Raw genomic sequence first — 15,949 nt, forward strand, 5'->3', positions numbered from 1 at the left:
ATGAGAATGGTTCCAAGGTTGACTCCCCAAGGTCCTGGGGGCGTACAAATCCCAGCCAGGTCAGAATGTCTTTTCTTTAATCAACAGAAGGCAATCATGGTTAACCGAGCACAATTAACATTTCCAATCACCATACCTAGTCCCCAGTATTCTATCTTTGCCCCTAACACAGTGGTTCTCAACCTTCCTAATGCCGTGACCCTTTAATACAGTTCCTCATGTTGTGGTGACCCCCGACCATAAAATTATTTTTGTTGCTACTTCATAACTGTAATTTTGCTACTGTTATGAATCGTAATGTAAATATCTGATTGCAGGATGTATTTTCATTGTTACAAATTGAACATAATTAAAGCATAGTGATTAATCACAAAACAATATGTAATTATAGATGTGTTTTCCGATGGTCTTAGGTGACCCCTGTGAAAGGGTCGTTCCACCCCCAAAGGGGTCAAGACCCACGGGCTGAGAACCGCTGCCCTAACATAACCACCAGGGAGGCCGGGAGGCAGGGATTCCTGCTGAGGGACGCCTGGACAGGTCACCCCACAGGGATGGCTGCGTGGGGCAAGCCTGGACTAAGGAGCACCACGTCTCCACTTAAGATTTCCCCCTAAAGTCATGTTCGGCTTGCCCAGTCCTGCCTCTTCGGGAGCTGTACTCCCTCACCTAGTCTCTCCCTCTTCTTCCCGTCAGACCCCACACTCCCCAGGAGCTCCTGAGGCTGTGGGGTTCCCTTGAAAGAAGAGGGGGCACTTTTTCTGCTTTTGTTGTAGGCGGCGGGAATGGCACTAGGTGTTAGACCAATGGGGTCAGACCAGACATGGGTTCAGCAACCTCAGTACTTGAGTTCTGTCTAGGAAAGAATTCAGAACAAGACTCCAACTGTAAGAGAATATTTATTTATAAAATCACAGGTAGAAGAAATGGGCTGAGGAAACGAGTTATAGAGGCAAAGAAAGGGGCCTTGGAGTAAGGTAATAGTAATGTGTCTGGGGCAGGGAGGGGGGAGGGAAAGGCACGGGCGGGGCCCTCCCTCCTAAGGGATTTAAGGGCGGAGACTTTAGGGGAAGTAGCAGGGAAAGGTCTTACTACTATTAAGATGTTCAGCAGTTTTCCAGGTGTGTCCTTTCAGGGTGTGGTCTCCACTGATTGATTGGCCCGCACCAGAGCAAGAGGGAGGGGGGTCATTATCCAGTGCAGCTGATCTGCCTGAGGCTGGTTTTGTGGCTCTTCTGGGCCTGGAGCTGAAATACAACTGTGCTCCAGATGCTATCTCTAGGGAGGAAAGGTCACAGGGTCCAAACTGCCTGACCAGCACTACGCTAGAGGAGGAAAAGGCCTGCGGGGAGATCTCACCCTACCGTTGATTGCCCCTTGCTAGGAGGGGGGAGGGAGGGCGCTTTCCACCCTGGTGGCCTTCTGTATCTGGCCCATCGTCCTTGCTCTGCTCACCTCTAACTGCCTACAACACTTTAGCCACTTGGCGCGTGGCCACATTGTTCCAAACGCTTGTCTCCATAGGGAAAGTTTTCCCCATGTTGTTCCAAAGAGCCCCCTTCCTACCATTGTCAAAACTCAATGATTTCAGTGTTTGCCTGAAAAAAAAAGGGGGGGGGGCCACAAGGAAGCCAAGGAATTTATTCACAGTCAGACTGTAGTTCTCACGTTCTCTTTTGGGGTACCCAGCTACATTCTCTGCAACTGGACTCAAATCCTCGCCCGGGAAGGAGTTTGCCTGTCTCAGACCAGAAGTCCCCTAGAAGGTCACTGTGGTGAGTTGTAGGTGGGTCATGTCACACTGCACCACCCTGTCCTTCAGGGCCGACGCGGTGAGAGCTGTCTTTGTTACTTGTATGGTGTTCAACTCCTGAAGATGGATGCCATCTGCAGGAAAGGATCACCTAAATCAAGTCTTGGGAAGAGCTTCTGACAGCTGTCCTGACTATAAGAAGTGGGGTGACTGGCTTGCAACCCCCACGGGAGACAGCTGGGTCCAGAGTTGGAAAGGAGCCTGTGGGGGAGACGGTGACACTCACTTCCTCACAACCACCCAGGTCCTGGCCAGGCAGCCCCTCCGGCCTTTCTCCAAGTTTCTTTCCCTTCATTTTTAATCTCATCATCTAACCTGACAATGTAGTTAGGAGGAGAGGGAGCAAACAATGGTTCCTCTGAGCTCTGAGTCCTCCAGGGAGTGCCATGAAAATGAAAATTGTCATCCTCCTAACCACAGTCATCACTGCGCCAGGCCCGAGGCCCCCAGGGCCGCCCTTCTTCTGGTAAACATTTTTGACTAAATAGAAACACTCCCAGAAAACAATCTCTTGGAGAAGTCCAGGCTGAGCCAGGGGCATCCAGGCTGGGCCTCAGTCCTCGGCCTCCGATGGCCTGTCTGTCACTCTCACCCCCGTGCCTTCTTGCCTGTGGAGATCAGTTTGCCTTTGATTAGCACTGGTTGCATTTCCAAATCCTTGTAATCGCCCCTTCATCCAATTAGTACAGTTGGCCCATTCTCTCCTGGCAGACTGGGAGCAGAGACATCACCCACACAGAAACAGCCTTCTTTCTAATAAAGCAGATGCCCCTATTTAGGGTGGGCCGCAGCCCATTTTAAGAAGGCCTTAAAATTAACTTTAGCTATTCTAATATTCTGATTCTATCCTGAAATGGATGCCTTCTCAAGAAAGATGAGCTAAATCAAGTTTCTGATCGAACTATATTATTCTGATTCTCATCAAGATGTGAACGATAAGGCCACGAATAGCTTTCCATCTCCGCCCCCCGCACCGCTCCCCACCGGCCCCACACACACATACTGAGCTTGCATATTGAGGGGCTTTCAGTACTCCAGCCTGAGGTGAGAATGCTCAGCACTGGTTCTACAGCTCACCCCCAGGTGAGGTCCCCAGGCAGGACGTTCTGCAGGGCCTGAGTGATATCACATACTAGCGCAGGACACTCATTGTTTAGTCCAGTGTTGCTCGGACTTACTTGACGGTGGGACATAGCCAGGCACCCAGGCTTTCACTAAACATCTGCTAAAGGGGTGAGTGAGCCTCCCGAAGAGCCCACACAGGGGACGCTGCTTCAAACCGCAGGGCTGAGGAGCCTGAGGGTATTACGTTAAGACTCAGGAGCTATAACTTTGGACAGGTGGCCCTTACTACCCCTTCAAATCACACTCTAGACCAGGGGTGGGCAAACTTTTTGACTCGAGGGCCACAATGGGTTCTTCAACTGGACCGGAGGGCCGGAACAAAAGCATGGATGGAGTGTTTGTGTGAACTAATATAAATTCAAAGTAAACATCATTACATAAAAGGGTACGGTCTTTTTTTTTTTTTTTTTTTTTTTAGTTTTATTCATTTCAACGGCCCGCGGGCCGTAGTTTGCCACAAAATACCACGTGCGGGCGCCCACGTACAGTGCGATTGAAACTTCGTGGCCCATGCGCAGAAGTCAGTATTTTGTGGAAGAGCCACACTCAAGGAGCCAAAGAGCCGCATGTGGCTCGCGATCCGCAGTTTGCCGACCACTGCCCTAAGGGATTCTTAGAAGCTGCTGTTCCAGGGGAAGGAGCTGAGACCATGGAGAATGCGTGGCTTGCCCAAGGTCACAGCTGATTGTCATGAAGGTGCCTTGACTGCTCTTCCTAGAACAGTACCTGACGGGTGACGGGTCCAGCCAGCTCGGCTGTTTCAATTACACAGGGTGCTCACGGCAGGTGGTAGGCAGCCTCTTCAGTTAAGCCAAGGCGCACACAGGAGCTGTCCTTAGCCCTACATTGAGGTACCATCAACTGATTTGCAAATGTATAACATTGTTTAATGTGTAAGTGTTTAATATTGTATAAAATGTTTAATAGTGTTCGTTCCAAAGACAGAAATCAAAGATCTGAGGGCTTTTAACTTTGCTACAATAATCACTTTAGCGATCAGATATCCTCTTCAGTTCAGTATTTCTTACTGGAATTTTATGGAAGCTTTTTTTCTTCTTTTTTTCTGTTTTGACTCCCCATTAAATTCCTTAAAAGCTCAAAAGAACTCACATGTATTCCCTTCTGAAACTGACTTACTCTTCAGGGAGCGGAGGAGGGTTTGTTTTGCGAGGGAAGAATGAATGGTCCTTGACAAAGGCGGGGCCTTTCCTGGTGAGGCTGCCCAGCCATGATGGGTTTGCTCACTGCAGTATTGATTGGACTCCAGCAAGCCGCAGGCTCTCTAACCATCTGCTCCAATTCTGTTACCTTCACCATTGCCAGATCTAAATAAATAGGAGATCGGGTGATGTAATTTTAGGAGCAACAAATTGGCCCTTATGCCCCCAAATATGTCCTCACTTATTTCCCTCAGTCACTAAATGCTACAATAAAATTTTAATCATTTGGACTAGAGTTTGGGCCATGCCTTCCAATTCACAGAATATCCTGGTGTGTGAAGGTTGGAAGTTTGGACTAGAGGGTAAAAGAACCAGGTTTAAGACAGACAGGTAAGAGTTTGTATTTCAACTTTGCCATTTATTGGTTGTGAAACTAGAGGTGTGTCCTGCCCGTCTTTATTCCCTGCCCTGCCCAATGGGAACAGTGTCCATCTCATGTAAATGCTGTGACATCTGTCAGGTCAGCGCACATGTCACATGATTCCCATGATGTCTGCCTCGATGCGTAGAGGCTGCCGTCACCGTCATCGTCTCTTCCCATCCCCTTATTTTGCCAACTTGAGAAAAGGAGCATTCAGTTCCCGACTCCATCGAGGGCAAGCGCAGATGCTCTTCCCACCTGTAAATTGAACCCACTTGTCATGGTTCCCAACCTGGAAGGCAAGCTGAGAAGAGGCCAGTGGAGGAGTGACTAAGCCGTGACCAGGAGGGCCGGGTGCCGGGCTGTGAGAGGCCGCTGCACGCAGAAGGTGGGAGCTTTCACGGGGCAAAGACAGATGCCACCAACGTGGCAGTTTTGCTGAGGGGCAGCTCAGGCTACACCTGACTATTTTCTAATCCTTAGAGCCAATCAAAGATCAGTTAATGTGGGCGCAGTTACGGTGTTTTGGCCAGGTTCAAGCCTCGGACTAATGAAAGGACAGGGTCCTCTCATTGCCACGTGCAAGTCCCAGCTGGAGGGCAGGGCCCACCCAGCACAATTATAGCCAATGGCTGTAGCTGTAAGCTTGAACCTGTGGTCCAAACACGTAGGCCCACGTGCCTTGTGGTAGAGTTCAGGTGCATATAGTTGAGTGAGGTTGAAACTTACGAGAATGCTGTAAACAACATGATCACGCCCCTACTTTGCCTCGTGGCATTTGCTATAAAATAAAGACACGGCTTGTGGGCGCTGGCACTGTCTCCTTATCAGGGAGCAGCGTCCCACCGAGACCCAGCTATTATTCTCTTGTCTGTCTTTTCCTTAATCCTTTCACCGCCCCTCCCCCCACTCAGTTTACCTTTGGCCGCAACATATGGCGCCCGAACAGGGACTGAGTTCTGCAACCAGGGACTGAGCTTGGCCGTAACAAGTAGCGCCAGAGCAGGCCCTTTGGCCACAACAAGTTAAACCAATCCCATTACCCATTATTTTTTTAAAATATATTTTTATTGATTTCAGAGAGGAATGGAGAGGGAGAGAGAGATAGAAACATCAATGATGAGAGAGAATCATTGATCGGCTGCCTCCTGCATGCCCCCCACTGGGGGATCAAGCCCAAAACCCAGGCATGTGTGCCCCTGACTGAAATTGAACCCAGGACCCTTTAATCTACAGGCTGATGCTCTATTCACTGAGCCAAACCAGCTAGGGCCCATTACCCATTATTAAAGCAAAAAATCAATAGATATGTGGTATTGAGTTTATGCCCATAGAGGCTGCTTATCTCTCAGATCCTTTCAGTTACTAGCGATTGAAGGGGACTGGAGCACAGTCAGTAAGCCCACTGCGTGCTGGGCACCGTGCTGTCTGCTGGGAGTACCAAGTTGAGCATGACGTGAACTCAGGCTCGAGGAGAGAGGAGAGAAGACTCACTGGTAAATGAGTCACAGCAGTGAACAGGGGAGGTGGAGTAAGGGAGCGATGAACAAAGGAAGTGCTTAGAGAATGAAGAAGAGAAGTCCTAGCATTTTCTGGGCCCTTCCAGGAAACCAGTGATTCCTTGAGTTTGGCCAAATCTGAGACTTTTCCCAGGTAAGACCAGAAAGCCAGTATTGCAGTGGTTCTCAACCTTCTGGCCCTTTAAATACAGTTCCTCATGTTGTGACCCAACCATAAAATTATTTTCGTTGCTACTTCATAACTGTAATGTTGCTACTGTTATGAATCGTAATGTAAATATCTGATATGCAGGATGGTCTTAGGCGACCCCTGTGAAAGGGTCATTCTACCGCCAAAGGGGTCTCGACCCACAGATTGAGAACCGCTGCAATATTGGAAGAGAAAAGAAAACTGCCCGACAGGCTGTGTGGACATTCAGAAGACCCTGGCTCTGGAGCCAGAGTGCCTGGTTGTGACAGTGACCAGCTGGGTGACCTTAGGCACAGCACTTAGCCCGCCATGCCTCAGTTTCCTCTGCCACCTGGGAGCAATGGAGTGTCTATTTCATAGGGTTATTGTGAGACATAAAATATTTAGAGTAGTGCCTAGCCGAGGAAAACTCTTACAAAGGTAAGTCATCATTATTAGCAGATAACTAGACAATATCATCTGAATCCAGGGCAGTTTAGTTTTAGTAAACAAGTTAGAAGTTAAATAAGAAAAGCAGTGGTTTGTTCGTATCTTGCTTTTCTGGCTAGCATCGTAACATTCAGATCATGCGCACTTCACTCAAAAACAGCCCGTGCCTTGTGTGGTGGTGGGGCCATACGCCTGTCACGCTTCCGGAAGAAGAAATGAAGCGGCCACTCCAGGACTCAGTTTCTTCATCTACAAGACGAGGAAGCTGTGCTACTCTATCTGGATGCTTTACAACCCCTCACTTTCTATGCTTCTATTATGACTGGCTGGGTTAATGACTTTTAGGAGTACGGTAAACTCCAAATTTATAAATTAGAGAAATTAGTTATAAATTCCAAGAGAAAAGAGAGAAGGAAAAAAAGAAAAGAAAAAACAAATCTGGAATGGTAAATTACCCTTTGATTTCCCAGGTGTTGTTCAGACTCGGCCATTGAATACAGTCTTTATTACACCGACTTTTACCAGGTTGGAAGTGTGCTGGTGAATGGCTTTGTTGGAGATGGTAAGTCACCAGTGCTGCTCAGGACCACAAACTTGGGCAAGGAACCAAGACGAACAGCAGGAAGGCTAAGTGTGCTCCTGGGAAGGAAATTACAATAGGGGGTCAAACCCAGGTGACCCCGAGGAGACTGGCCAAAAGAGAGCCACGGCTGATGCGGTGGTTGATGCAGTGATGGCTCAAAATCCACGAAGTGATGGGAACGTGGTGGCAGATACAGAAGGATGAATGCTACGTATGAGCAAAACAAAGGAAAACCGGCCGTCCTCAAGCGTCAGTCCTGCAGGCTACGGGACCTGGGTTGGCACTGAAGTACAGTAGAAAACAGGACAGGCCACGGGATGCTAGGTGGAAGAGGCAAGGGGCAGTATGGTTAGAAGCTGGGTAGACAAAGTTGAAAGTGCCAAGCTGAAATGCAGAAGCCTTCATTTAGTTACTCATCCACTAAATATTTACTGAGCATATTCTATGTACAAGGCACAACCACCCAGTGCCAACAAGACATATATTATTGTGTCATCACAGGACTTTGAAGAGTAGAGGATTCCTTTTAACATTGAAAGATTCACACCAAAAAAGGAAAGAAAAAATTAGAACGCAATGTCACAGACATGGTAATGCAGAGGAGGAGCATCTCACTCAAAGCTGGGAAGTCTTCCTGGAGGAAGCAGCACTAACCTGAGTTCTAAAGGATGAACGAGAGTTGCTCAGCCAATAAGACTGGTGGGAGAATTTGGAGAGGGTGGGCAGAGGGCTGGGAGAAAAGCATTGTAATGTTCCAGATACTGCAAATTTCAGAGGCACACATTCTAAGAATTATAAATGGAAAACTAATCAAATAGACCCATGTCCTGTAATTAAGTAAATATTTCAATAAAAGTACAAAGAGAAGCACTCAAATCTATTATCCTCGGAGATTCTAACACACCACTCTTCAGTAATTAATAGAATATTTTTTAAAAAACAAAAAACAGCCGAAACCGGTTTGGCTCAGTGGATGGAGCGTCGGCCTGCAGACTGAAAGGTCCCGGTTTCGATTCCGGACAAGGGCATGTACCTGGGTTGCAGGCACATCCCCAGTGGGGAGTGTGCAGGAGGCAGCTGATCGATGTTTCTCTCTCATCGATGTTTCTGACTCTCTATCTCTCACCCTTCCTCTCTGTAAAAAATCAATAAAATATATTAAAAAAAAAAAAAAGAAATGACTTAAAAAAAAAACAAAACAGTAAGAGGCCCTGGCTGGTTTTGTTCAGTGGACCCTTTGGACTGAAGGGTCCCAGTTTCAATTCTGGTCAATTTGAACAAGATTAAGAAACTGACCTAAAGGACATAAATAGGACACTCCACCCCAAAATTGCAGATATATATATATACTGTAAAAGGACAGTAAGAATATACAAACAACTTCATGTAAAAGTTTGAAAATTTTGATAAAAAACTGATACAAAAAGAAATAGAAAACCTGAATAGTCATGTACCTATAAATGAAGTTGACTCTGTAATTTAAAACCTTCCCCCAAAGAAAACTCCAAGCCCAATGGGCTTTTCCTGTGAACTCTACCAACATATAAGAAATAAATAAAACTAATCTTATACAAACTCTCCCAGATAAATGAAAAAGAGATAACATTCTTCAACTCATTATATGAGGCTATCATAACTTTGTACCAAAACCTATTAATGATACTACATGAAAAAATAAAAAATTACAGACCAATGTTATTCATGAACATATATGCAAAGATACCAAATAAAACATTGCCCAAGTGATTCTGAACATATATAAAAAGCTAATGCATCATGACCAATTTGAATGTATACCATGAATATAAAATTGGTTTATTAAAATACAGTGTAATTTAGCACACTAACAAAATAAAGGAGGAAAATGATTTTAACCGATGAATTAAAATGTTTGATAAAATTAACCTATGCAAAGATACTCAATAAAAAAAATGTTGAAAGTTTTCCCTTTGCAATTAGGAATGAGGAAAGATGTCCACTATTACCACTTGTACTCCGTGTTGTACTGGATGTGGGGCGGTGGTCTAGGGTGTAGGAAGATAGGACCTTAGAGTCTGAGAGTGGTATTTCTGACAAGGACCCATAGGTGCAGGGATGGCAAGGTGTAGGTGTACCATTGGAACCGAAAGAAAGGAGGGGAAAGAAAGGAGGGGAAGACTATGGGACCTGGAGGTGATTATTCAGATGGGCCCTGACGTCACTCAGGATGGTTTGATGGGCGGTTTAAACTGTGCCAAGCCTTCAGTGAATATGGAAGAGTGGCCAGGATTTAAGTAGATGGCACAGAGGAAGGTAAAAAGTACAGCCATAGTTCAGGGATTTTTCAGGTTCGGTTCCAGACCACCCTAATAAAGCAAGTAGTAACTTTTTTGTTGCTGGAGGGTCTTGCCTTCAATTTGTAAAAAACACAACATCTGTGAAGCACAATAAAACAAAGTGCAATGAAACAAGGTCGGCCTGCAACCAACTGGTAAACCCTCAAAGAGCGGAAGGAGTTTGTACTGGGGCGGAACGGTAACCATTTGGAAAAGCTGGTGGGCAGCAAAGAGCCAGGAAAACACTGATCTCAGGCCCTTGTTACACAGGGTTGGCATAAACAAACCACCTCCACCCACCGCTGCTCTGGGGGGAGCCTCGTGTTGGACAAAGACGGAAAGGGTCTTGCATCAGAGAATGTCTACAAAACACCACTCAGTGGCTGGCACACCAATCAGTGTGTCAGCCAATCGACATGTCTCTCTCACATGGATGTTTCTCTCTCTCGGTCTCGCCCCTTCCTTCCACTCTCTCTAAAAATCAATGGCAAAATACCCTCTGGTGAGGATTGATTAAATAAATAAATAAATAAAAGGCCTGATGGAAAGGGAGGTTGGGTCAAGGGAGAGGAGGCTCCGGCAGGAGGAGGATGAGCACAGGGTTGGGTGGGAAGCTCAGCAGAATGACCTGGCCTGACCCCAGGTTCCTAGCTCATTCGGACTCGGGATCGTGTCCAGAGGTGACATTGGGCCGGATTCTGTCTCTGAGGAGCTTGTGAGGGCCTGTGTGGCCAGCGATCAGTGGGTTCTGTGGTGTCTGCTTCCAGTCTATGTCCTGTATTCCTGTCTTCCTCTTATTTACATTACGAGCATCCGATTCAGGCCCCGTGATTTCTTCCCTGAACTCATTTTTTCTGCCTCATGTCATTTCTTACGTACTACTTCAAAGTGAACCTTCCACCATTTCCCGGTTCAAAGCCTTCAGGGCCTCCCTACTAAACAAAGTTAACTGTCCGCACGTAAAGGTTGCAACCTTCCACAATATGCTGAGAATAGTTTTGTCCTGTGTCCGACCATGTCACCTTTCCCACTCGCTACTCCCGAGGTGGCTTCTTACTGTGCCTTCCTCGATTTCCTGCAGGCTGTTCCTCCTCCCAGCATGCCCTCTCAGGTTTTCACCTGTCAAAATCCCGTTCTCCTCATCAGCACGCTGCATACGCCAGCAAGCTTACGAAGCCCTTCTCCCTCACACGCACTCGGGTGATACTGAAAATATTTAACCACTGCCCCACCATCAGCACCATCCTATCAATTCTGGCTGTGCACAGAGGCGGGCCTCTAGTTCCCTGCCACGATGGGCCGTTAACCCTTTATCGCTGAATTGGGGGAGGGCCTTGGGTTCCAGGGGAGGGAGCCAGGGTGAGGGGCAGAGGGGAGTACAGTGAGGGGCTCAGGGTTTTAATATTTTAACAGCGGCATCGTAGTGCAGGCCAGCTGAGCATCAGCTCCTCTGACACCCTCATGCAATCATCCTGTGCAGGCCTCTTCCAGTGTCCTTGACTTCTGCAGCATCAGCCCATCGTGCTTGGTAGGTAATTGGTACACACTTGCCCATCTCCTTCATCCTGCTTGCAACAAGATTACAGATCCTTTCCAAGGCTCTCTGACTCATCGCTGTGCCCTCCCTCCACGACACCTGGCAAATCACAGGCTCTCAAATCACAGGTTCCTGTGACGTGAAGAAGGGGACATTGTTCACTTTCAGATGTCAACCAAGTAAGGTTCCCGAGGAAAAGGGAAAAGATCAATCTTTTCAAATGAATGCCTGCTCTGTAGATGTCATTTCCTTCTCACAGTACACCTGGGAGGTTGCTCTTCCTGTTCCCATTTTACAGCTGAGCAAATCCAGGCTTTGGCCAATTCAAGCTCATTTCTGCCAGCTGGACGGGGCAGAAATGCACTTGCCATACTGTTTGTCTCACGCTAAACTCACCGTAGCGTAGCCTGTTCAGAACTTGTGTGTCTCTTCTGAAGGGTAACCGCTTTGTTTAATCGTCGGCTCTTTTCAGAATGTGCTCCCCTCAGGTGTGTGTTTATCCTCGTGAAGATAAGTGGGTGGGACCCTTTCTCCTGTGACTGCTGATGTCTGTGATGGGACAGTGGGCCCAGTAAGAGCAGACCCCTTTCACCTGTCCTTCCCGTTTGTTCCCCGCCATTTCCTGTCACCAGCTCAGTTACAGTGTTCTTTCGAAGGACATCTCTTTCCAGATCTTTGCAGAAGGAAGATTTCAGCACAGCCAAGAAGTGTAAAGGGAAACCATTTTAGTGTTTTAATTCCTGCCATTATTAGCTCCCCGCACCAGCTTCTAATTACGCAGGAGTGCGCATGTCTGACAGAGCGCCGGGCCCTTACTCATGACTTGCTAATGAGATCATATTTTTCATTACAATTCCAAAACCCTATCAATCTTTCCTTAATTATTTTAAGTGAATTTGCTGCTTGAGAAAGGAAAGGGCGTATGTGGTGCTAGCAGGAACGGGGAAGTTTCATGTGATTTCAATCTGAGGAACTTTGTTGGCAAGATGGCCCATCACTGTTGCCAATATTAATAAATCAAATTTTAAAAAAATAATAAATCAAATTTTGATGTCTAGGAACGGGTTTCATGCCGTGGGCCCCCCACCCCCACCCCACGCACCAGACCTCACTCTCAGATTCAGTGGATCAGACCTTCAAGCGCCGCCACAGCCAAGCTCCTCCCAGATAACTCTGCCAACACGGATTCCAGTTATTGGTGCCGCCAGGGCTAATGTGTGCAATGTCTGACGGGCCGGGTCCGAGCTGTAACTCCAAGACCCTCTGGACACCAGCTCCACCGGACTTAACCCTTTAGCAGCTGGATTTTGAATAGCTCCAGGAGGGGCCTGGAGGAGGTTGGGGCAGACAGATTTGGGGGTGGAGTGGGAGGGAGTGGAGCAGCATCCATTTAATGGCTGATGGAGGTGTATTTGAATATTTTATATATTTTAATTTTTTATTTATTTTAGAGAGAGAGAGATTTATTGTTCTACTTAGTGGTGCATTCATTGGTTGATTCTTGTATGTGCCCTGACCGGAAATCAAACCCGAGATCGAACTCGAAACCTTGGCGTGTCGGGACAATGCTCTAACCAACTGAACTAACTACCCTGCCGGGGCTGAAATATTTTTATGTGTAACGTGGTGCAGGCGCTGACCAGTGTCCACGCTGTCCACAGCTCCCAAACCGACCCGAGTCACTACCTTTCCAGTCACGTGACCAACACTCCAGATGGGCTTTTATTAAGTGTCACACCTGAGCGTTGGCCAGCACCTGCCTCCAGCCCTTAATGGAGCTGGCTGTCCACTTCCCGTCCTCAAGCAGGATATTCGGAAAGCGGGCACTTGTCTGAGGTTATGTACATGAGGGGGAACCACTGCGGCCGGGCGTTGCCTTCCTTGCTCAGGCTGACCTTCGCTCCACATACTAACTTTTGTGTTTTCACCATGAAATACAGGACCTCAAAAGTGAAACTCCAATTGTCTGATTACAAATTTAAAGGGTTTAATTAAAAAGATTTTTTAAACATACAGCAGATGTTCAACGTTGATGCCATGTTTGTAGCTCTTGCAGGTTCTAGTAACCCCTTGAAAACTTGCCTGAAGGAGGAAGTCCCACCATGAGTAGGAAGGGGGCGCCCACCGCCTTGGCTCCCAGGCTAGGCTCAGGGTCTGGTCGGGGCAGGAGGCACCCCTGGCTGCCCCCGGAGTCTGTCCACAGATGGACAGCCCCGGAGCCCTGACCTGGGCAGCCCCACGCTACTCTAACATCAACCCTGGAGCAGGCTCCCTTTTTCAGCGCATTGATCTTATTTGTTATACTTAGTGCCTGGGCGGGAGCTGAGCCAATAGGGCTCGCTGACCTCCATACCCAGCACCCTTTTTAGAAATGTCCTAGACTTGGCGCTGCCTGACCCCCTCCCCCGCCATGGAAGGAGCCCAAGAAGGCGCCCTGGGCCAGCAGTGGGAATGTGACCCGCGGCCATGGCAGGGCCAGGGAGCCCTCTCCGCTCAGCCTGCAGCGCCAGGCCTGGCCTCCGCGCCTTCCCTCCCGGTCCATGTACTGTAATAACCAAGTCAACTGGAAAAGAAAGGCTGAAGAGAGTCGCAGGGAAGCGGTGCGGGCGGCCAGGCCAGGAAGAGGAGCGCACAGCATAAAGGGGCTTTGTGCCGGACCCTCCCTCCCCGCGGACTTGGCACCCTGAGCCCAGGGCGCTGCGCTTTCCCTGGAGGGACCCTGAGATCCCCGCTGAATAAAGAGCAGCGTGGGAGGGGCCCGGAGAGCCGTAGCACAGCAGAGCAAAGAGGAAGCCAAGTGAGGGAGGGGGTGGAGTAGGGGGACACAGAGCCCCTGTCTTCCCTGCTCCCTCCCCTGGGATTCATCGCGGCCCCTCCTCTTGCCAGCTGTCTCCAGGAAGAGCAGTTCGCCAGTGACTAGTCAACGGTGCAAAAAGCCTGTTCTTGCGGGAAGGGGGAAGGAGAGGGACTCAGACTCCATTGCCACATGGTCCATCAGGATGCTTTGCAGCCGTCCTAGGAGACTGTAAGGAATGGGGGAGAGAACAGGAGAAATCAGGGAATTCGACCTCCCAAGGGATGTGGGTTGAGGGGTTTCTTTTTCACATCGTCAATGACAGCAGCAACTCCTCAGCTTCCTGGCTGGGGAGCCTGCCCCATCGTCCTCCCCCTCCTCTGGGAAGGTAGACAGAGCCAGAGCTCTTCTCTGAAAGTGACAATATTTGTTCACTCAGAACGAAACGTACTGAGGAGTCAAGAGAATCTCAGGGTCAAGGGTCCAGGGCTTTGAACTCCCCTCAGTCCCTTCCCTCTGGAGTCCTCTCCTGCTCCCCAGGGGACAACCAATTCACCCCGACAGTGGTTTGCCCCAAGGACATGTTGGGGTCGGGGAGACTGGGACCAGCCAAAAGCTGTGCTGAGAGGAGGAAAGGGCTGGCACTGCTGCGGGAGGAGAGTTCCAGCAGCCGGATCCATCTGGGGCAGAGCGTTCATCAGGTGGGGGGCCCTAGGAGAAGGGAACTGGGAGCCCTCCGCGCAGCCTGCCAGTCCCCCCTCTCGGCTTCCTTTCCAAAGCCTGGTGTCTTTGTGCAGGAATTATCCAGGCCAGACCAGTCGGGGGCCACCTGTTCGTGCCCCCTCCCACCTCCCTGGTCTCGGAAGCGAGAGGAGACATGGTGGGAAACCCACACAGCTGCGACCCCCTCCCTCTTCCCCTCCCCCATAGAGCCAGCCACCCAATTCTAAGAACCCCGCCAGACCCTGGCAGATGCGTTGCTCTCTGTGAGAAATGCTTCTGGAAGCACATTAACTCTTTCATTCAATGACTAACTCTCACATTGAAGAGAAGATGAGTCAGGGCTAGGAGGGACCTCCTACATGAAGCCCAGTCCTCCGCTCCCTGTCCCAGCGACCTGCCCCCCCCTCCCCCCGCCAGGACACTGAGTCTAGCAGTCACAGCAGCCTCGGAGTCCCCGGAGTGCCTCTCACAGTGACTAGGGCTGCCCTGGGAACTCAATGGATTATCGCAGAAGTGACCAGGTGTGACTTGGTCATAAAAGGCGTTCCAGCTCACGCCTTCTCTCCCTCCACTGCGGGAGCCAGCTGCCATGTCTCAAGCGGCCCTGTGGCGAGGTTCTGTGCTGAAAGCTGAGGTCTAAATGTTTATTGAGGTGTCATAGGGAAGCAGACCTGGACGTTTGTGGCAACATAGATTCTACTTCGACTCCTGCAGGATGGGAGCGAGAGAGCAGGGGGAGGAACCACTGAGCAGAGTCAGCAAAGTGGAAAATTACCAAAAGTGGGTAGGGAGCTGTTTTCTGGGATATGTTAGGCAAGGCAGGTGCTGGGTCGGGCGGGAGGGGGCAGGGGGGGGGGGGGGGGGGAGATTTTGCAGTTCTCACAGCCTCAATGGAGACCTTGTCAAGATGAGGGCCCAAGGGAGCCTGAGTAAGGTTTGGTCAAAGAGAGTCCTTGGCAGCATTTCTGAGCCACCGTGAGCTTGGGGATCGTCTGTTTTGCAGCAGTAGATCATTCATTACACCCCGTAAAGATGTAAACCCAGACCTCCAGTCCATGCCTTACGCATTTCCTACTACACTGCTTGGCCCTCTTTCAGCAGGTATCTCACAGGTTACAGTAATTATAGAGCTTCAGTCAACATATGCAAGACAGTTGAATCTTTCTTGAATCACCCGTCTGTATATTAATCCCCATGACCACTCAGGGCCCAGCAGACAATCAAGTATATCGCTAGACTTAACAGACATGGCAGGGTCCTTCCTCACTATAAATACCTCCCCACATGACATCCCTGCACCTGAGTATGAATCCCTTGAATGCAAGTGTCTGGCATCAAA

At 49.0% G+C, this 15,949-nt stretch overlaps 1 protein-coding gene across 3 annotated transcripts in view; it reads left to right on the forward strand.

Annotated features, from left to right (window-relative positions):
• XRCC2 (X-ray repair cross complementing 2) overlaps positions 1–15,949 on the forward strand; it is a 181,385-nt gene that overhangs the window by 119,332 nt on the left and 46,104 nt on the right. The window lies entirely within an intron of this gene.

The sequence above is a fragment of the Myotis yumanensis genome, unplaced genomic scaffold, assembly GCF_028538775.1.
Source record: "Myotis yumanensis isolate MYYU_CA2020_CCGP unplaced genomic scaffold, mMyoYum1.0.hap1 SCAF_9, whole genome shotgun sequence".
In the NCBI taxonomy this organism is placed as follows: domain Eukaryota; kingdom Metazoa; phylum Chordata; class Mammalia; order Chiroptera; family Vespertilionidae; genus Myotis; species Myotis yumanensis.